This window comes from Crocuta crocuta, unplaced genomic scaffold (assembly GCF_008692635.1).
Source record: "Crocuta crocuta isolate KB4526 unplaced genomic scaffold, BGI_CrCroc_1.0 scaffold134, whole genome shotgun sequence".
NCBI lineage: Eukaryota > Metazoa > Chordata > Mammalia > Carnivora > Hyaenidae > Crocuta > Crocuta crocuta.
In genome coordinates this window covers 3,864,519-3,887,165 of record NW_027530183.1, presented here as the reverse complement: position 1 = coordinate 3,887,165, position 22,647 = coordinate 3,864,519, and the positions used below count along the sequence as shown (strand labels likewise).

General features: G+C 34.6%; 1 protein-coding gene across 11 annotated transcripts in view; it reads right to left on the bottom strand.

Moving 5' to 3' along the window:
- MAPK10 (mitogen-activated protein kinase 10) overlaps positions 1 to 22,647 on the bottom strand; it is a 291,326-nt gene that overhangs the window by 203,121 nt on the left and 65,558 nt on the right. Inside the window, exon 1 of one of the 11 annotated variants that reach the window (XM_077765160.1) lies at positions 19,381 to 19,507. The exons of the other annotated variants lie outside the window; for them this stretch is intronic. The gene's annotated coding sequence lies outside the window, so the exon portion shown is untranslated. Of the gene's footprint in view, positions 1 to 19,380; positions 19,508 to 22,647 lie in introns of those variants that run through there. 11 annotated transcript variants of the gene reach the window in all.

Here is a 22,647-nt window from a genome sequence, read left to right as displayed (position 1 = left end):
GTGAGGTTTCAAGGATTCATACATGCAGATGGTTAGAACAGTAACTAGCAATAAGATAAATATTTGACTGTTATAATTGGGTCCCATTTGTACGTACAGGCTGATGATGCCAGCGACATCTGGAAACCAAGGTTAAGTGGCATCTTCTAAACCAAATAGACATTTCCTACTTTTTCTACCATCCCAAGTCAATTGGAGTACCAACTGGCACAGATAATATTACTATCCATTCAAATTATGTAAAAAAATAACAACAGAAAAGGATGATATATTTGATCCCTGGATGATGAATGTGTAGTAATAATATCTTGGTGAATCTTAAATGAACCAGGATTTTGAGAAGCTTCATTTTGTTTGCAACTCTGAAATTCACTTAATCCTCTTGAACTCTGAATTGATTACTAAATCTCCATCTATATAATCAGACCTAGACACTGCAAAATATTAAAAATACAACAATGTAAAAGATAGTATGCATTCTCACAAAATGATAAGCCTTTTCACTTCAACCCTGATCAAATCCACCTTTGAGGGTATGGGTATGTTTTGTATACCGTATTTTGTTTTATATCAGAGTTCAGGTTTATTTGAAGAGCCAAGATATTCAGATCATTTTGGTCTCCAGCCCAAGCTTCTATGTTGAGCGAGTAGATGAAACAAATTAACAGGTATGTAATTCAAATGTAAATGTATGCAATCATTTGAAAATGGATTAATAGCTACAAAATAAATGTCTTGAATGAAAAAGCTCACAGAATTTATTATTTTAGCATAGATTTTCCCACAAATGCTTTAATTTGCTTCTGCAAAAAACAAATTGCCCTCCTTTAATTTTTAGATAAGTAGACAAAAGAAAACTTCTAAGAAAGCCTCTGAATCAAAAGCCACATAAATGTAATTCTTTCCATTGTATCTTTTTCCTTTTTCCCCAATATCTCAAGCCATCCTAACATCTTAATTCTCTTAATACTCTTATGAGTTACCTCCTTCTCTTAAGGGAAAGTCATACACTTGACTGTCTTCATATACTACTTGCTTTGAGGCTTGCAGGACTAATCTCATCATGCCTTTACCTTACCTTTCCCTTCCATCATTATCCCGAGTTCTAGTCTGTCAAATTATCCATTCTTTCATGGAGGTTGACCCCCATACTGCTCTGGACATGTCCTAATCTGCTTCTTGTCTCTTGTACCCTTCCATCTTGCTCTCTGGGATTTAAAGTCTTTCATCAACCAACTCCCCCACCTGTGTCTTCAAATTATTTTTTAACTTCTTGTTATAACTGACAACTGACTTGCCCATACATTGCTCTCAAGTGGTAGCTATAGTTTGTTTCACACTCCGTATTTCTCAGAGATTTCAAGTAAAGTTACTTTGTTCCTCTCCAATGACTTCTCCAAAGAATTTATCTTTCAAATACTAAATCATTTGAACTTGTTTCATTAGTTTGCCATTCATCCCTTTTTGATGCCATGAATCCACCACTTAGTGACTCTCTTTTTTGTTAATGACCTTAACACCTAACTTGTTGCCTTTGTTTCTTCTGCTATCCTATCATCCTTCTTTCAACATTTCCCAACACATTTGCTGGCCTCTCAGTTTCTTGACCAATTTAGCTCTGATGACGTTTTCTCTAATTTCACATGGTTCTACTCTCAAGTTTTAACCATCACAGATAACTGCAGCACCTTCAAATCTCAATTTCAACTGTACTTGCTTTCCATCCAAATCACTCATCTACTAACCTATAACAGTACTTTACCATCCTCTAGAGATCTCCAATCCATTCCTCCCTACCACTTTTCATTTATAACCCCCGACTCCAAATAATTGTGTTTCCCTCCTTTTTCAGCATCTCAACCATGGTCCAGCACTGTAATTGCTCTATGACAGATTAGATTTGGAATATATATTTTTTTTAAAAAAAGGAGAAAGAAAGAAGAATCAACCATGGCTCCAAGGTTATGGAATGATGGAGTTGCTATTTACTAAAATGGGGTTGCTGCTCAGATCTTTCTTTGCCAACTAGCCCTTCCTTTTGCACTCGAGCACTTGCTCTAATAACTCTCATTTTCTCAGTCTTTCCTATAGCAAGTTCTCACATTCTGCTAAATCATTTTCACTAGCATACAGATGTATGTCTACATCATTCATCCTAAAAAAGAGAACAAAAGCTTCTATTGAACCCGTGTCCCACTTGAGCTATCATCCCATTTCTCTGTATCCTTTCACAGCAAACTCCTTTAAAGTCCACATTTGTTGTTTTCAAATCCCTTTTTCTCCTTTTCTCTTAAATCCCTTCTAGTTAGGCTTTTTCCCTTAGCACCCACTGAAAGAGTTCTTATCAAATTTTAATGACTTTCATGCTGTGAAATCCAATGATAAAATTTCAGACCTCAAACATGCCTCTTCATATCATTTGGCACAGTTAACCATTCTCTCCTCTTTGAAAGAATTTTTTAGTCTGAATTCTCTGCCAAATTGGTCTCTTTCTCTTAGTCTCATGATCTACTGACCTCCAAATGTTGAAGTGCTCAGTCCTTAGATCTTCTCTCTCCTCCTTGCCTTCCCTAAATCTCCTTTTGTCTCCTTGAATATCATCTAATTTTGACCACTCCCAAACTTATATCTATAGTTAGGATTTCTCCACTGAAGCCTTGTGTGTGTGTGTGTGTGTGTGTGTGTGTGTGTGTACACACTCCACATCACCACTTGTCTAATAGATCTCTCATAATTAAAATGCCCAGAATGGAATACTTGTTTTTCTCCTAAAAAAAACTATCCATTCTGAGGTCTTCCCCATTTCCATAAATATCAAATCTATCCTTCCAAAATCTTGCAGCCATCATTGATTCTCCTCTTTTACTTTAATACCACAAATCCAACCTGTCAGTAAATGCTATGTCAACTGCTTTCATTATATATTCAGAATTCAATCACCTATTACCATCCTCATAATACCACCTTGATCTAAAATACCAATATTTCAAAGTTAAATGATCAAAACAGCCTCCTCCTAACTAGTCTGTCTCAGGTCTTGCCTCTCTGGGGACTACATACAACACAAGAACTGATTAAATGTTTTTTGGGTTTTTTTTAATATGAATTCCTCTACTCAGTTTCTCTTTTTATGTTTTTTTTTATTTTGAAAGACAGAGAGAGCATGAGCATGGGAAGAGCAAAGACAGAAGAAGAGAGAGAGAATCCCAAGTCGGCTCCACACTGTCAACACAGAGCCCCTTGCAGGGCTCAGACTCATGAACCATGAGATAATGACCTGAGCCGAAATTGAATCAGATGCTTAACAGACTAAGCCACCCAGGTATTCCTGAATTCCTCTGTTCAAAACTCACCAATGGCTTCTCACTCAGAGTAAAAGAAAAATTCCTTACAATGGTCTACAACACCCTAAATCATTTGGTGTCCTGCCTCTCCTGCCTCATCTGCTACCATTCTTCCCATCCTAAATTCATTCCACATTGGTCTCCTTGCTGATTCTGTAATAAAACCAACACACACCTGCTTCATAGAAGGCAAAGGAACAAGCAAGGAATATCTGTGCTCCCTCTGCCTGAAACTTTTTCCTAGATATCCACATGTCTAGTACCCTCATTTTCTTCAAACCTCTGGTCAAAGCCTCAGCTTATTAAAATGGCCCTCCATGACCATACTTCAAAAATAGCAAGGCTACCTCAATCGTCAGCATTCCCTCTCCCTTTGTTTTTATATTTATCCACAGATATTAGCAGCGTGTAACAAACTGGAGTATATATTTACTTATTTGTTGCTTGTCTATCTCAATTACAATGTGAGCTCTTTGAAGATGAGTTTCTACTTCTTTTCTTCTGTTTTCCCAGCATATAAAATAGTGGCTGGAACATAGGATATTCCCAAGAAATATTTATCAAAATTCATTCATTGAAACAACATGCTCAAAAAACCTATTCATACACACACACACACACACACACACACACACACACACACACACACACTACTCCCTTCACAAAATTTTTGCCATCTCTCTAATTATCTCCACAATCTCAACTGCCCAAGTAGAAAACCTATGTGTCCTCCTTGGTCTTGTGTCTTCCCCTCATATTCTACATACAATTCTTCAGAAGTCATGACCAACCACGCCACTACAAATTAGATCCCAAATCAGGCCATTTTCTCACTATCTTTGTGGCCACAGCTCTATTCCAAACCTTCAGGATCTTTCACCTGAACTACTGCAATAGCTTCCTTGTTACTCTTTGCCCACAGTCTTGACATCACACAGCAGCCAAAGTGGTAATTCTAAAGCATAAATCAGGCTCATTACTACCCTATCTCCCTGGCAGACTACAACTGGAATAAAATCTAAAATCCTTACCACAACCCACAGGCTCTGCTTTAATGGCCTCTGGTTGTCTCTCAGGCCTCATGTCTCTCTAACCTCTACTATTTACTATACTTGAGTCTGAGTATCTATCTTTCTTTATCTTGAACAATCAAAGCTCATCACCTTTGCATATTTGCCTTTGGAATTCCTTTTTTCTAAAATACTCTTTCCCCAGGTCTTCATATGGCTGCCTTCATCTCACCATCCAGGTCTTAATTAAGCATCATATCCTCCCAGAGACCTTCACTGACAGTTCTAGCTAGAACTGATTACTGATCTGATTACTAGATTACTGATCCATACCTCCCACTTAACATATAGTAAATGCTTTCTAGAACTTGACAGTATATGAGTGAATGAATAAATGAATGAATGAACTACATATAATTGTCTCCCCCACTCTCTCACCCCCAGTTGAATGTAATACCTTTGAAGGGCATGAATACTTCTATGTTGTTCTCCATTATGTTCCCAGTGTCTAGAATAGTGTATAGTACACAGTATTATATATACAGCAATTATTTGATTACTGACTTCATAATATGTATCCACATTTATTAAATGCCTAGAATGCACCTTTCTCTTTTCAATTTATGAAGGCTATACAGAGGTGAAATTCCTATACTATGAGATACAAAGTAAACCAACTATTGCTATGTAATGTGATATTCTCTGTGCTCCTCTCTAAGCCTGCTAAACATAAACTACATAAATTATTAGAACCCACCAGTCTATTAGAGTAAGCTATTAGACTATATAGCGAGTACATTGCCCTGTCATTATAACATATGCCTGAACACCTTAATGTATTTGGTTCTTGTCATTTTAACAAATTCAAATTTCTTTTTGCTAGCCTCACTGCTTCAGATCTCTTCTTAAAGTTAATTTAAATTGCATCTGTTAAAATCTTCCCTTTTTATCACTATGACTACCTTGCTACACTCCTTTAGTTCTTCTTCTAAATTCCTAGGTCTTAATAATTCAATTCAGAAAGTGCTTGAGTGCCTGTGAGCATATTGAGTCTGTACATCTTGTCTTAGTAACCCAAGGCCCCACATTTCTGTTTCTACTCTCTCACCTCTATGCAGCCTACTTCATTTATTAATTCAATTCATATTCTTTTTTTCCTATCTTTGTCTACTCCCATTTGGAGAGCACTTCCCCTTCAAACGCTGTATCCCTTGCTCCTACCTGCTCAGCCAAACCCAGACATGGTTGGATTACCAATGAATTCCCAGGTAACAAAATATAGATTATATGAAAGTAACTAAACCTCATCTTAATAAAAGTTGCCATGACACTAAATCCAATATTTGTCACCAATTCTTAAGGTCATATAATATTCAAGGTTCCTGTATGAAAGTACTGAAAATATTTAATAAGAAAATTCTGATTAAAACACATTTCTACAGTAAACTGGCCTAAATTTAAAAATAAATAAAGTCATTTATTTTTTTACGTAAGATATGTTACCCTGAGACTGTTTTCTAAATAATTATATATTATAATTCAAAGACTATGAAATGTATTTTAATGATATGACATCAATCTATAAGAAAGTCAGCAATTTCAAATAAGAAAAAAGCAGATATTAACCTACAACACCTTAGTTTTTTTCAAAAACATACAAAATATTTAACAAGTGTTAACATCAATCAATTTATTATGACTTCCATTTAGGCATGGAAATTGAATGCAAAATTCTAACATTTCTAATTCCAACTAGAGATTTGAAATCTTACTGTTCAAAATTTGCTCACCATTCTGACACATGAAAATAAGCGATTAATTTAACTTCAGACACTCAACATTTTAGTGTATTCTTAGGAGATAATTTTTACTTATTCTTTGTATGAAAGGTGAAAGGAGTGAAGGAAAGTCAAAGTAAATACTCATAATGAAATGAGGAGATTACCACTGTAAATTTTCTAATTGCTATCAAAAATTTAGGAAGGCAGAATATTGTCATAGTGTAGTATAACTAGAATTTTGTGTGCATAAAATATGAAGACTAAAAAAAATATGACGACTAGTTTAAAATTTCTAGAATTGAGATAGGTGGAAAACATATGAAATTAAGAGGGATAAGCCAGGTCCTAAGTCTCAAAACTTACATTCTAAAACAGTAGAAGATATATCAGATGTCTTTTGTTTACTTTTGCCTTTAAGGTAAAGCTGTTAGTCATATTTAACTCCTTTGAGCCGCTTCCTGCATCATTTAGTATATACTATAATAATTAAGAATTAAAATTTTAATTCAGATAAAATCAATGGATAGTGAAATGCATAAACCTTAAGTGTATAATTTGATAATTTCTGGTACATAAATACACCTGGCAATCACTAACCTAATAAAAACATAGAACTTGTCTCTTATCCCAGAAAGTTCCCTGTGTCACTTCTAGACCATCCTCCTACCCCATAAACAACCAGCATTGAATTCTATCACTGTAGATTAGCTTTGCCTGTCCTAGCACTTTATAAAATGGAGTCATGCAACATATAATCTTGTGTGCCTGGTTGATTTTTCTCAGAATGATGTTTTTAAGATTCATGTATGTTGTGCCATGCATCAATAATTGATTATTTTCTATTAATGGGTAGTATTTCTCTGAATGAATTACCACAATCAGTTTATTTGTTCACCTGCTGTTGAAATTTTGAAGTTGTTTTCAGGTGGGAGCAATTGTGAATAAAGCTGCTATGAACATTCAAGTACAAGTCTTTGTGGAAACATGCTTTTCATTTATCTTGAGTAAATAAAGATCTAGGAGTGGAATTACTGAGTCATAGGTAGGTACATGTTAATTTTTTTAAGAAACTGTCAAACTGCTTTCTCAAGCAGTTGTGCCATTTTGTCCTCTTTGGCAATACGTGAAAGGTCTAGTTGCTCCATGTATCACCATTTGGTATAGTCAGCTTTTTAGTTGTGGATATTCTAGTGGGTATAACATGGTATTTCATTGTGGTTTTAATTTGGATTTCCCTGATGTTGATACCTTTCAAGTGCTTTTTGGCCTTTCCAATGTCTTCTTTTGTGAAGTGCCTGTTCAAATTTTTTGCCCAATTTGTCATTTGGCTTGTCATTTTATTACTTATTCACAGGAATTTTCAAAAATATACTGAAAACCAAAGCAATCTACAGATTTGATAAAATCCCTATCAAAACACCAACTATAGTGTTTTTCACAGAACTATAACAAATAATACTAAAATTTGTATGGAACCACAAAAGACCCAAAATAGCCAAAGCAATCTTGAGAAAGAAGAACAAAGCCAGAAGTATCACAGTTCCAGATTTCAAGATATATCACAAAACTGTAGTAATCAAAACAGTATGGCACTGGCACAAAAATAGACACATAGATCAATAGAAGAGAATAGAGTCCAGAAATAAACCTATACATATATGATCAACCAAGACAAAGGAGGCAAGAATATACAATGGGGAAAACACAGTCTCTTGAAATGAATGGTGCTGGGAAAACTGGATAGCTGCATGCAACAGAATGAAACTGGACCACTTTCCAACACTATATACAAAAATAAACTCAAAGTGGATTAAAGACTTAAATGTGAGACCTGAAATCATAAAAATCCTAGAAGAGAACACATGCAGTACATTTTCTCACACTGGCCATAGCAATATATTTTTCTAAATAGGTCTCCTAAACAAAATTTAACAACAAAACAAAATTTAAAATAAACTACTAGGTCTACATCAAAATGAAAAGCTTTTGCACAGCAAAGAAATCATCAATGAAAGAAAAAGGCAACCTACTTAGTCGGTGAAGATATTTCCAAATGTTATAACCAATAAAAGGTTAATATTAAAAATTTATAAAGAACTCACACAACTCAACATCAAAACACAAACAATCCCATTAATAAATGGGCAGTATCTCTGAATAGGTATTTCTCCAATAAGGACATACAGATGGCCAACAGACACATGAAAAGAAGCTCAATGTCAATAATCATCAGAGAAATGCAAGTCAAGACCACAATGAGGTATCACTTTATACTTGTCATAATGGCTAGAATAAAAAAAGACAAGAAATAACAAGTGTTGGCAAGCATGTGGAGAAAAAGGGACACTTGTATATGGTTAGTGTGAATATAAATTAGTACAGCCATGATGGAAAACAATATGGAGTTTCCTCAAAAACTAAAAAGTAGAAATATCATATAGTCAGGGTACCTGGGTGGTTCAGTCACTTAAGCATCTGACTCTTGATTTCATTTCAGGGGCATGAGATCTATCCCTGTGTCCAGCTCTGTTGGGGTGTGGAGCCTGCTTAACATTCTCTTTCTCTCTCTCTCTCTCTCTCTCTCTCTCTCTCTCTTCCTACCCCTACCCTCTGCTCACACTTTAAAAAAAAAAAAAAAGAAATACCATATGATCCAATAATTCCACTACTGGATATTACCCAAAGAAAACAAAAACACCAATATGAAAAGAGATCCACATCCTTATGTTTATTGCAGCATTATTTAAAATGGCCAAGATATGGAAGTATGGAAGCAACCCAAGCATCCATAGATAGACAAATGGATAAGGAAGATGTAGTACACAAACACACACACACACAAACACACACACACACACATTCACACAAATATTGTGCAGTCATAAAAAAGAATGAGATCTTGCCATTTGAGACAATAAGGAGGGAATTACAAGATATTATGCTGAGTGAAGTAAGTTAGGCTGAGAAAGACAAATGCCATATGATTTTAGTCATATGAAATGGAATCTAAAAACCAAAATAAGTGAATAAACAAACAAAAACCAGAATCAGACTGATAAACATAGAGAACAAACTGATGGTTGCCAGAGGAAAGGAGGTAGGAGGATGGGCAAAATGGGTGAAGGGGAGTGAGAGATATAGGCTTCCAGTTATTGAATGAATAAGCTATGAGAATAAAAGGTATAGCACAAGGGATATAGTCAATGGTATTGTAATAGTGCTGTATGGCGACAGTTGTGGTGAGTACAGCATAGGATAACATATAGAGAAACTGAATCACTATATTGTATGTTCTATGTTTCTAAAAAACAAGTTCTTTGTTAGATTCTATATTGAAAATATTTAATACCAGCATATGGCTTACCTTTCCTGGCACTGTTTTTGGATAAGCAGAATTCATCCTCTTATTTTTACCATACTTTTTATTTTATAATTAATGGTTTCTGGTTCCTAAGAAATGTTGCATACCCTAAAGTGTAAGATACATTTCTTTCATTTTTTTCCAGAAATTTTATGGATTTAGCTTATGCTTTTAAGTCTTTAATCTATCCTCAATTAATTTCTTTGTAGTGTGACCTAGGGCTTGAAGTTTATTTTTTCCACACATTTATATTAATCATTAAGTTTTAAGTTAAAGATTTTGATGAGAAACATAAAACACAAAATTCAAAATGATTTCTTTTACATTTTGCCACTTTCCTTTTATTATTGTTGATATTGGTTTAAATGAAGCTCTTGTCTATACAAGAATAATCTGAACAGAAGTGGGCTAAAATGTTCATAGGTCTGGGGAGAGCAAACCACCTCTGCCATTTGCTTCTGACTCAATTTCACCTTTTCTGAAGATAACTTGCTAGATGGCTCAAGCTTAGGAGGTCTCACACATCCTGGAGCAAATTGCATCATCTGCTTCTCTTAGGAAATGTACTAACATTGGCAAATGATTCGATTCTCACTTTAGCAGCCATCTGCAAATTGTGCAGGTGCCCTCTTGGACAGTGGGTCTATGGCAACCCTCTTTTTAATAAAGATATCACAATGTTATTTTGAAGGGCTTTTTAAAAATTCTACAAAATAAAATAACCATGTGAAAAGGAACACTTGAACATACTTAATTATGGAATCTCATTATTCTATATAAACGTTTTGAAACTACAACTTCTGTTTAATAGGGGGTATGCACCACCAGTTTTGCTTTAGGGACACCACAAGCTCCACTGTCATAAAAGGAAAATAAAAGCTGTGTGATGCAGAATTTTATCTTGCCGAGGGCCTCACAAAATAAAGGCAATTGTTCTGAGCAGTTAATAAAGCCAAGATATAAGCTGCACCTATTAGCAAAATCCAAAAATGTTCTCAAAATAACAATTCGCATTTCGTCCTTTTCTAAAGTCCTGTCAATAAAACCAACTAAGGGAAGATAGTAAATATGTTTCATTTGTACTTTTATAGCACAGATATTAACTGGTTCACAGTGATGAGGTCAATAAAATATTTTAGGGGAAGCCAATACAATTCTGTAGCTGTGTTTATGATGTCCAAAGAATGTGACTTATTACCCAGCATCACCAAGTCTGACTCCCCTAGCAATCAGATATTAATATTGTATAAAGGTTTTTGTCTTCATCATATGTGATATTCATACAGCAGTATGAAAGTATTTCAAAATATATACAGCTGATTTATAATTTTTGTGATTTTTACATAAAACTCAAATATTTGGTGCAAAATTTTGTAGTCAAAACAACAAAATGCAGCAAACAAATGTAATTAAAAGTAATTCTAACTCCTAGGTGTACTTCTTGAAAAATATTACATGGAATCTCATTTATAAACCGTTTCTTTAAAATCTTATTTTTTTTCCCTTGTTCCGATTGGTTTTCCGATTTTCACCAATCTCACTTTCAACTCTCTTCTCTAACTTTCCTTCTGTCTGTCTCTTGATGAGACTTTCTCTTTCCTTTCCATCTTTCTTTTTATCCCTTGCTATTCTCTTTTTCTCTCAAGACAGTATCTTCATGCAGGTACTCATGTGTGCATCTATTGTTCAGCTTCTAAAGATTCTGCTCATCTGCATAGTAGGCAAGAGAACATAGAAAAGCATGTCTCCTCACATAGTCTCTGCCCCTGTTACATACATACCAGCCCTCATCAGCCAGTCACAAGATAATTTAAGGTATCCAGCATTGCAGTGCACCTCCAGCTAGTACTTATCTGTCAATCAAACTCGACAGAAAGGCTGAGGTTAAGCAATTTTTCTCAATTAAATTGAGGATAATAAGGAATTTGGATTAGGGCTTTGTCTCCAAAATTAAAACATTTTCCCAGTGAACTTCTAGCTTTTCTAATGCTTTATATGTATGAATATACCTTATCCATCTTCAAAACTGCTGGCATTATAAACTGTCCCCACTTTGCCAAAACAAGGAATCTAGATTTGAACAAAGAAAATTAAACCTATGACTGTAATTTTGTGTGCTCACTGGGTGAACATGTACCAGGTTTTTTCACAGGATAAATATACAATTCTGATCATGATAGAGTTTTAAAGAATCACTTCTAATTTCACTGCCTGATGAATAAGCAGAAATATAAAAATCTTTTCTCCCATAACTATTTAGGGAACAAGATTCTAGATAATTTTGTGAAAAACAAAGGGCTACTAGGTGTTCCATTGCTAGAATATAAAGGCCACAACTTAAAATAATGCAAATAATCTTTCAGGTAAAATGAAAGTGAAATCTATGACAAGAAAATTATATAGTCTACTTCTATTGACTGATTCCAAACATTTTATTCTACATGGTCCAAACTGGAAACATCAGACTTAAAATCACATTTTATCAAATGTGGAAGACCCAAAGAAGATTAAATACCACAAAAAGTTTCACCACTGTATGAAAGACTACTATAATGCTACATATGTCCAGGCCTAAAAGATCCTAAAGCCAAATATGATTTTACTATCTCTTGAAAAGATGTACAATAGTAGAAATGTATAATCAATAATATGGGCTCTAGTTTTCAAGGTATGAAGATATATGAATTTTGAGTTTTAATTAAAAAGCCATCTTCTTCAGGAAGCTTCCTGTGATAAGGGTAAAGCATTTTCCATCTTACTTAATTTCAATGATCCTAGCATTATTCATATTTGCTCCGGTGATTAAATGCAGCTCGCATATTTGACTTCAAAGTCAAGCAAGCCTGTAAGCTATATATGTATAGCTTTTCAATAAGTATGTAACAGTGGATATATATGTTTGATCTTTACTATCACTGAATGGTTTTTAAGTCTGAGAAATATGAATATTTCTGATAGAAATTGTATGGCCTACATTAAAGCTGTTTGTTTGGGCTTTCCCTATTTTGTTAAGTTTATTTTGTTAATTCATATTTATATCATGTTTCTTTTTTCCATAATCAGTAGTTTTCTACTCCTCTTGATTACCAAGCAATGTTTCTATATTTTCCTAGTACCTACCTCTATAATCTTATCCTCCAATCACTAGCTATTTCAAACTAATTTTACTCCTTTCAAACCTTATGCCCTTTCCAACCAACTCTTAATTCTTAGAAAATAATTTCATTTCCCCATTCACAAAGTATACAGAATCTGTCTGTACTAGTTAGGGTACAGTCCTAAATTGCTATAACAGAGACTCTAAAAACCAATACTTAAATTAGATAAATGCCCATTTCCTTCTGGCATAACATGCAAAGACAGACAGGCAAATAGTCTAGGCACTGCTTAGGAGGATAGCCAGGATCCCAAATAGACAGGTTGGCTCATGCCCTCACATGATGAAAACATGTGGTTTTCATCTCTGTATTCAAGACAGAATGTCATTTTAGTCATTTCCCAGTCAGGTAAAAGGAGAAATGGTAATCCCAGGGTAAATCACTTACTGTATCTTTCCTAAAAGGCATACACATCATCCCATTCACATCCAACTGGCCCAAACATAGCCACATACCCATATTAGCTTCAAGGAAGGCCATTGCAAAGGAGGTTCTATTACTAATAAGAATAAAAATAAAAATAAATAAAATTACCCATTCCTTCTTATTCTCTTTAGTTATTAGAGGATATACTCATCGTCCTATCATCTTGAACTTGCCTTTATCTCATTTTCCAGGAGGCTTCCTCTGTCTTTTATTCTCCTTCTCTTGTAACTTCAACTACACTATGTCTGGTGGCTCCTTCCCATCAAAATTTACACGTATTTAGATCCTTCTGCTCCCATTCTTCAATGTTTCCAGATATTTCCTCCAATAACCCCCTTCATAAACTTAAATTCTTGAAACATTCCTCTAAATAAAGTACAGACATGCTTTTCTGTGAAATGACTTCATCAGAATTACCCTGGGAACATTCTAAAAATTCAGATACTTTAGTTTTATCTTTGTGGAGTTTGAGTTAGTAAGCCCAGCATTACACAGAATCTGCAGTTTTTAAGCCTCCCAAAGATCTTAAATGTATCCAGGTTTGGAAACCCCTAATATGCTCTCTGTCTGTACTTCTCACCTCCTATTCACACAGTATTCTGGTTTCATCCTTACTAGTCCACTGGAATGATTATGAAAATTAGATTTCTATCCATCTGTTTAAATAGGCTACAAAACCACAAGTCAATCTTGACTCCTCTCTCTCCTTCCTTGCTTACTAATCATTAACCATCAGCATCTCCTCTGTATTGTTAAAGATAACTTGTATAGATTAAAGATAACATTTATTGTTTGAAACATTTTATGTGCATTGACTACTTTATTCCTCTTAACAACCTTAATTGATACTATCATTATCACCAGTTTATAAATGAGACACTGAAACCCAGAGAGGCTTAGATAGCCTAGCATCATAGTGCTAGTTAAGTGGCACCAGGATTTGGATTCAAAGTCTGACTCAGTCCATAGCCTTAACTCTTAACCACTACTCTAAATGCTTCTTTATCCATTAAATACCTCTCCAAATTGCTCAAGTTTCACCAACATGGGTTGGATCACATCATCTCTTCCCTGGATTAATAGAGTGACCCCTAACGAGTCTCTAAGCCTCCATTCTGTCCTCTCCAACCAAAGATATGCTCCAATCACCTCACTAGCCAACCTGCTCATACCAACTCAGAAAAGATTTAGAACAAACACTGTCCATCTTTTCTTGTCTTCACATTCGGTGACATCCCACTGGTACCTTTAAAATCAGAAGAGTGGAAATATTTACAACGCAGAAATGAGCAAACACCACAAATTTGGGAGTTTTGGTCCTCTGAAGAGCTAGTTTGTAAACATTTGTTAGCATGTCATTGTTTTCAATTCATTCTTTGCCTATCACTCAGAGACTTTAACCCACAAGGTGAATCATGATCATGAGATTAGTTTCTCAAACGTCATAAATCTGGGCTAGTTGTCTCTTTCATGAGCTCTTACAAAGCCTTGAACGTTCTCATCTTATCACTTATCACATGGTGTTGCAATAACTTGTTTACTTGTTTTTATTCTCCTATTAGACTGTGTAAGGATAGAAAGTATTTCTTTCCTAGCACCTAAAACAATGCCTGACACATAAGTGTTTAAAAACTACCTGTGGAATATATGAATGAAATAACAAAGACATTCTTTCCCCAAAGATTTGCCAACACCCAAATTACTCTTTTTAAGCAATATCCTTGTTACCTTTTACTCCTCAGTTTATGAACCATACATTTCAGTACTTAATGGATTACAAATAATCTATCCATTCCCAGATCACATTTTTTAAAAAGCAGCAATGAACTTGACTAGGCTCTTCCATATTAGAAATAGCTACCCTCATCAACGTCACCAAAAATGTTCTTTTGCATTTTATTTGCTCATATTGTACAAAGTTTGACTTGGAATAGAATTGCAGTCTCAGCTCCTACCTTACAAAAGTCTTCTGGGTAAGAAAGTAGTTCTTGACAGCGAGCTTCTGTAGCTGGAGGACTGCCACAAAAAATCTGAATATGCTGCTGTTTCTTAAAATAAAACCTTCTCTCTCATTCATGTAAATTATGTTGCTTGAGAAGGATTATTTCCACAGATGAGTACAGAATAATTAATGTAATGTACAAATCCCATCTCTAACTAGAATTTTGACATAACCTACTCCCAAATTCTATCCCTCAAAAAATTTAGCATAAGTTCAATATATTTTTATGTATATAAATGACACCTCTCCCTCCCCAAAACAAGAAGTGTTTTCTTTCCAACTGCTCATCTCAGTATCTCAGAACCTCTTTTGGTTGAGTGGTAATAGTTTAATTTCATTTGATCCCATATTCAAATATTATAATAATATTCAATATTATTATATATAATATACTATATTATTATATATAATAATATAATTGAATAATATAATAATATTCAAATATTAACTATCTTTCAACCTCTATTTTAAATTACATGGCTTTCACTGATATGATCTGTTCAAATATTAAATCATTTTATAAACAAAAAATATACTGGCCATCTACTGTGTGCCTGGCCCTCTTTTAGGCATTGAAAAATCAGAAATACGAAGATAAGAGAAACTTCCTTCCCTTGGGGAGTTTATATTACAGTAAGAGAGAAAGACAGTAAACATAGCCTTTAACAAATAAACCATATGCTTTCAATGAGTAGTAAGCACTTTAAGGAAAATGAAGACCGTGTGAAGAAATGGCAAATGTGTCAGGTCAGGGAATAGGCAGGGCACGGTGGGCTATTTTAGATCAAATAATTAGATACAGTTTTTCCCCAAAAAATGACATATAAACTACGCTGGGGGAAAAAAAGATATCCAGGTGTACAGCGGAGGGGAAGAATTCCAAGGAGAGGGAATACAGCAGGAAACTCAAATACCCTGAGGTGAGCAGGAAGGTAGTATGTTTGACTGACAGGAAGCCAGTAGTAATAGGAGAAAGGTGATTTTAAATCACATGGCCTCTCACCATATTTAGTTTTCTTTCTTTAAGAAAACACACACTCATAACATGAATCATAAGCTTATTGAGCTATGACATGAAGTCTCTGTACACACAATTGGGAATAGGTGTGCAGTGGCACATTGTAGGAATATTTCAAAGATACAGATACAAAAAAACAACAACAAAGACACAGATACAAGTAACCTCAAGAGCATGAATAAAATAATAACAACACTAGAGCATAATTAAAAAATTAGGAAATGATGAGTCTTCAGTTTTTATTACCCTTTTAAATCTTATTTAATTGTGAGTTCATACAATTTGATTTTAATAATGGCTATGTTTAACAACTGGGTGATAAAACTCCTTAGAATCTAACAACTGGTTCTCGCAAGCTGGTATGTTCCAGCTCCAGCGAACCACTAATGTCTGCTCTCTATGAGTCAGGACTCTTTCATCTGTCCAGAAACCTCGAAGGATTTTCTATAGAAATGTATCTCACTCCCTGCTGCTGAATGATCTCTCCCATTTCCCCACACTCACCTGAAAACAAAAAAGAAAACAAAAAAGGAAAAATTGGTTGGCAGCCTTATCGTTTGTGGTATATCCTGGAAAGTAAACTGAGGTTTTCTTTTTTAATTTTTATGATTTCTTACATATTAATGTTAAGATCAAAAGCCAGGGGTCTAGGATTCCATGCTAGCTGTTAGCAGTGAGAAACTAATAAAATTGTTATAAGGCAATCATATAACAAATTTAAATTTAATACTGAGATTACTAAGATGCTCTTTAAAGTGCCTAAGCATTGAGATAAAGACTAATGATTATGTGACTAAATGGCTAAGCAGAAGGTAACTTTTTAAAAAATGATAACTTCTTTTTGCAAAAGCCAAATGCACAAGAATGGGGTACTAAATAACCAGTATTACCTGGTTTCAAGTTGATAAATATAAGAGCATTGCTAAAGCTGTAGCACACTCAACACTAACTTACCATGAGTATGTAATTTTATTATGTTTCTTAGCCACACCTTCATTATCATCTGTTGAAATTTAATTTTAACAAATGGCTTACCAAATATTAAAAATTTTCACTGTCTGTTGGAAGCCTAGAGCATTTATTTTGAAGAGGAAACAAACACACACAAACAACATGTAATACTACTCCTAAAGCTGCAAAAAATTAACACAGTTTACAGATTGGCTCTCTAGTATAAGGAAAAAAGAATTTAAATGATATTAAATTATACTAAATATATATTTATTGTGTATATACATGAAATATGAACATATAGTATGGTGGCTTTTAAATATGTACTTCAGTTATAAGCAAAACATACAAATTACAAAAGATCATGGGCCTTCACAGGGACAGCTGCAAAATGGTTCTCTTTAACAATAATTTGTCTGCATCACTATTTTATCAGGTTTTACACATATCAAAAGACAGATGTACAATTTTATGTAAGGAGAATTGTTTTAAATGAGCTGTACATAGTATCATAAAACCTAAGTTAATAGGCAAATTGGCCTGACGGCCTTACTAACAAATGTGGCTTTCAAGAAGAGCAAAAGAAATGGCCTGGGTACTCATTAAATAGAATTTACTATAATTCACTAACTCCCAAGTGTGGTACTACATTTTGTATCAGAATTAGGATTGCCTTTGGCTATAAGGTTTCCTCCAAAATATGGACATAGTGGACTGTTCATCTTTCACTTAGCTTATTACACATCAGCTGGAGCATTTAGTTATATGTGGTTTAAGGACAGATTATGTTCTAAATCACAAGAATTTGATCCCTGAAGAGTAAGAGTGAGTCATGTGTGGTCTAGGAATTCATATGAGTTAGAGATTTTGCAATGAAAAAATAAGTCTACTAAATATTAGAAATGTTAGCGATATTTTTAGAGGTAAAGAAAATTATAATTAAAAATAATACAGAGCCACCTTAACCAAGTGATCAATGTTAAAATCCTAGTAATATGACATTGATATTATATAACTCCCTGACAGAATCCACTAAAAAGAGCATTCTTCCTCCAAGTTCATAACCGTAATTTAATTGTAAGAAAACATCGGACAAGCTCAAATTGAAGAATGTTCTACAAAATACTTGACCATTATTCACTCAAAGTATCAAAGTCACAAGAGACAAAGATGATGGAACTGGCACAAATTGGAGGGAAAGAGACACATATGGTGACTAAATGCAATATAGGATCCTGGACTGGACCTTGGAACAGAAAAAGGACATTAGCTGAAAGGCTAAGGAAATTGGTTAAAGTCTGCAGCTCGTTAATAGTGATGGATCACTGTTAATATCTTTGTTTTGCTCATTTCTCTTTGGTTATGTGAAGTGTTAACCTTAGAGAAGATGAGTAAAGACTATATATGGAAGCTGTACTGTCTTTGCAAATCTCCTATATATACATCTAACATTACATCAAAATCACACATTTTAAAAACACACAAATTTATAATATATAAATTATAGAGAAAAACAGAAATTACATATCTTATCACCAAACAAATCAAACATTTGTTTATTTGTTGCTTTGTTGATTTGATTTGTCATCTTCTCTCTTTCTGTCTTTCTTTCCTTTTCTTTATATTAAACCTCTGAACAATTGTCTTTGTAAGGCTGGGCAATATTAAGAAGGGCATGCATTCTGCATCCTGAGTGCCTAGTTTCAGATTCTCTCTCTTCCATTTACTGTGTGATTGGGGCAATGAAATCCAAAAAATAAAAATTAAATTTAAAACTTAAACAGATTAACTTCTTGTGTCCAGTTTCTTTACCGTACAAATGGGCAAAATATCTCCCACATCAAGTTTCTATAAGAATAAATGAATTAACATATGCAAAGCACTTAGAACAGTGTATGCATAAAGTGAGCACCATTTGACACAAGTACCCAAATAGTTTGGAGGCAGAGTGACAGCTCCCACCCTAAAAAGCAAAGTGGGATCACTCCTTCTCTCCCTTTACTCTCCTGCTGTAATGAGGCTGATGTTACTGGAGGGTGGCTCTAGTTGATCAGATACTTGTGACTGAAATTTGAACTCCTGAAAGTATAATGTGTGAAGGGGCAGCATTAGCAGAACCACGCAAGCAAAAAGTTTCCAGCTCCAGCACTTCAGCCAAACTGTCCCAGAGATGGAAATCAGGCTATGACTTCAGCCACCTACCTCTTTTTTCCTGGATACCCTCCCCACACCCCACTAACTCCAGTGCCCCTGCTGCTCTGTGAGCCATCATATGCCCTTCCAACAAACTACCTTGCTGCTCAAGTTTATGAATGTTGGGTTCTCTTACCTGCAGCCAACCACAAATATGCCTGTGTGCCCTGATGCTGTTGTCCAATGACCTGGTTTCTAAAGTCTGTGAGAAGAGGTATCCCGGAGTCTTGCTTCTAAAGCATTGTCCTCAGATTACACATTGACTGAAAAGGAATGAAGTGTCGCTAATTGGTGTTTGAGGTAAAGTTAAAGGGAAAGGAAATCCTGTTGGAATGTAGGCTCCTTGAGGAAGGGCTCACAGTCGTTCAGCCATGTCATGAACATTGCTCAACATGGTAGTTCTCTCCGGTCCCGGTATAAATAGTAAACAAAGGTAGGCGACCTTTATTCATGGAGATTTAATGGACAATTCAACTATTGATCACATTGATGCAAAAAATGGTCCAATTTGGTTTTGTTCTCAAGACCACTCATTGTACCTTAAACTTCAAAAGTTCAATCTGTATCCTTCAATGGGAGCCTCATAATAAGACACTGACACTAGAGAACAGCCAAGGGTGTCTTTGTGTTTTGCATGTAGGAAAAATTATTTGGGAAGATGGAATAATTACTGAAGGGCCCAGATTACCATGTAAATGCAATGCTACTCATATGATTGACAAGAACTTGGGAGAAATTCATTGGGCCTTATAAGAAAAGCCCTTAATTAAAAATATAGATCATTAGATTACAGGCTTGGATTGCATAAGATTCCATAAGAAACTACAAAATAATACTCAAAGAGTTAATTGGAAGCTCAAGCAAACATCTCCACTAGAATTTGTGAATGTAATATATGATGAGGATATTATGCATTGCTAATCAAAAATCAAGAATTCTAATGAAGAATCATTCCATTAGTTTGATATGTTTAAAGATATTCCCTCAAGGTGAACCATGTTTTAGTTTTTAAAATTCATCCTATTATAATTCTGGTAACTGCTTGGTTTTATATTTTACTACGGACTCGCTGGAGATTTATACAACTGCAAACTGTTCAGAAAAAGGAGAAACAGAAATGGAGATAATTAAAAAAGCTATAGTGCAACTATAAAATAGTAACAAAAATGGAAAATTGTGAGGTTGATATACATCTAAAAAAACACTTAACTTTCCCCTAATGCCAAAAGGGAAGAGCACTTATCTTATAAAACTTGAAATTTTAAATGCTTTCTCACTTTTTTTGAGATATATATAAATCTTTTTAAAAGATTAATAAGACTCATGCCAGTTCTGCATTCCAGGAATGCATTTCTTGAAGGCCTCAGAGCGATTTCTTTGAAGTGTGAACTTCTAGTAGGGTGGATGACATTCCTTTTCCCTCTCTCTGGGACTTTAAACCTAGGTGCTTGGCTTTGTGAGGCTACTTCCTGCTTGTCATAAAGATAGTAGGAGTCGAGGTGCAAACTTCCAGTTATACAATAAATGTTATGAGGATGTAATGTACAGCATGACGACTATAGTCAATAATATCGTATTGCATATTTGAAAGTCGTGAAGAGAGCAGATCTTGAAAGTTCTCATCATAAGGAAAAAAAAAAACCCTGTAACTCTGTATGGTACCAGAGAGTAACTAGACTTACTGTGGTGATCATTTATTTCACAATGTATACAAATACAAATCATTACATATACACCTGAAACCAATATACTGTTTGATGTCAACTTATTTTAATTAAGAACTAATTTACAAGAAAATTTTATTTCTTTTCTTTTAGTTGATAATTAGCATGAATGCAATGAATTGTATCTGCCTACCTTGCTGTAATAAAAGGTGAGATTTTTTTTTTCTCTCATTGCAATCTCCTCAGGAGAGATATGCAATCAGAGGATATGCATCTCAATCTGATTAATCTTTATACAATAATAAAACTCTTTCATTCTTTTCCATATGGAAAGGATTCACTGGGATCCAGGAGATTTAATTTCTAATTATATTTCTCCAACTCAGCTTACTAGTAATGTGATATAGTGGAAATAATGCCTATAGAAGCTAGTTAACTTCTCTCTGAATAAACCCAAGCCCAGATGTGGAAAGCCATGTAGGTATCAGATATATCAGACACAGAAACACTAAGTAAAACAAAAACTAATTAATATAATCTATGAGAAGTGCTGCTAGTGGAGTGGGTTGGGGAGGGGGATAAAACAAAACTTCTGGATAATGGTTTTTTTATGCTAATTCAGTATTATTTTGCTACCAGGGTAAGGAGCACAAGAGAAATGTAATGCCAACACGCAAGAGAATAGTGTTCCTATGACAAAACACACAATGAACTACAAACACGAGGAAGGAATTACAATATGGTAAAATAAATCTCCCAAAAGGCTGCAGCTATGTCAATTTTAACACATGTTTACAACATTCTATAAAAATGTCAGAAAACATTCAATGATGACATTGACAAGATTGAGTGATCATAAGGTTTGAGTGCCTAGATACATAGTTTTGTACAATGGAAAGAAAAGTATATTCATGATATTTTGTAAAGCTAAAAGCACTTCTTTGATGGTTAGTACTTTACAGTGCAAGTCATAGAAGAAAGACACTGTCACATCTGTTTTTCTATTTTTCTGTATAATGTGTGTGAAATAAAGAACATTTCCTAGACTCTGGACTGTAGAACAACAATGTCCCACAAGACATTATTTATACTCAATGAGAAAAAAAAAAAAGCAAGGAGATTTTGTGGTCAAATAAATCTGATAATTTGTTAAGCATATTAATTACTATGAGGAAACATACAGTAAACAATTCCAATTAATTGGAACCTCCCCAACTATTTGACCATGAATTCTCCTCCCCTTTCTTTTTACCCATTTAATAATAGCAATAATAATGATAATGATAAAAATAGCTATCACTTATTAAGCACTTACTGTGTGTCACAGTTTTATGTAGTGTTTTACATGTAAGACTCACTTAATCCTTATAAAAAACATATGAAGAATGTACCATTTATCCATTTTACAAATGAAGGAACAGACGTTTAGAAAAATTAAGTAATTCACACAAGTTAACCCCACTTGTGGTAGAGAAAGAACTTGAATCTAGAAAGACTACCTCTTTGCGACTTTGCTCAGCTGTCTCTTCCTTAGCAGACACATTCATTATCTCAGAAAGCTTTTGCTTTCACTTCAGTTCTTTTTATTTACTTCTCTGAATGATTTCCATTCCATGGTTCGTTAGAGTTATGTTCCCTGGTTTCCATACTTCTGAGCTGCACTATCATCATTTCATTGTTCCTTTCCCTCTGTTTCAGCAATGCTTCTCAAGATTGTCTTTCACATGCTCTGTGTCTCC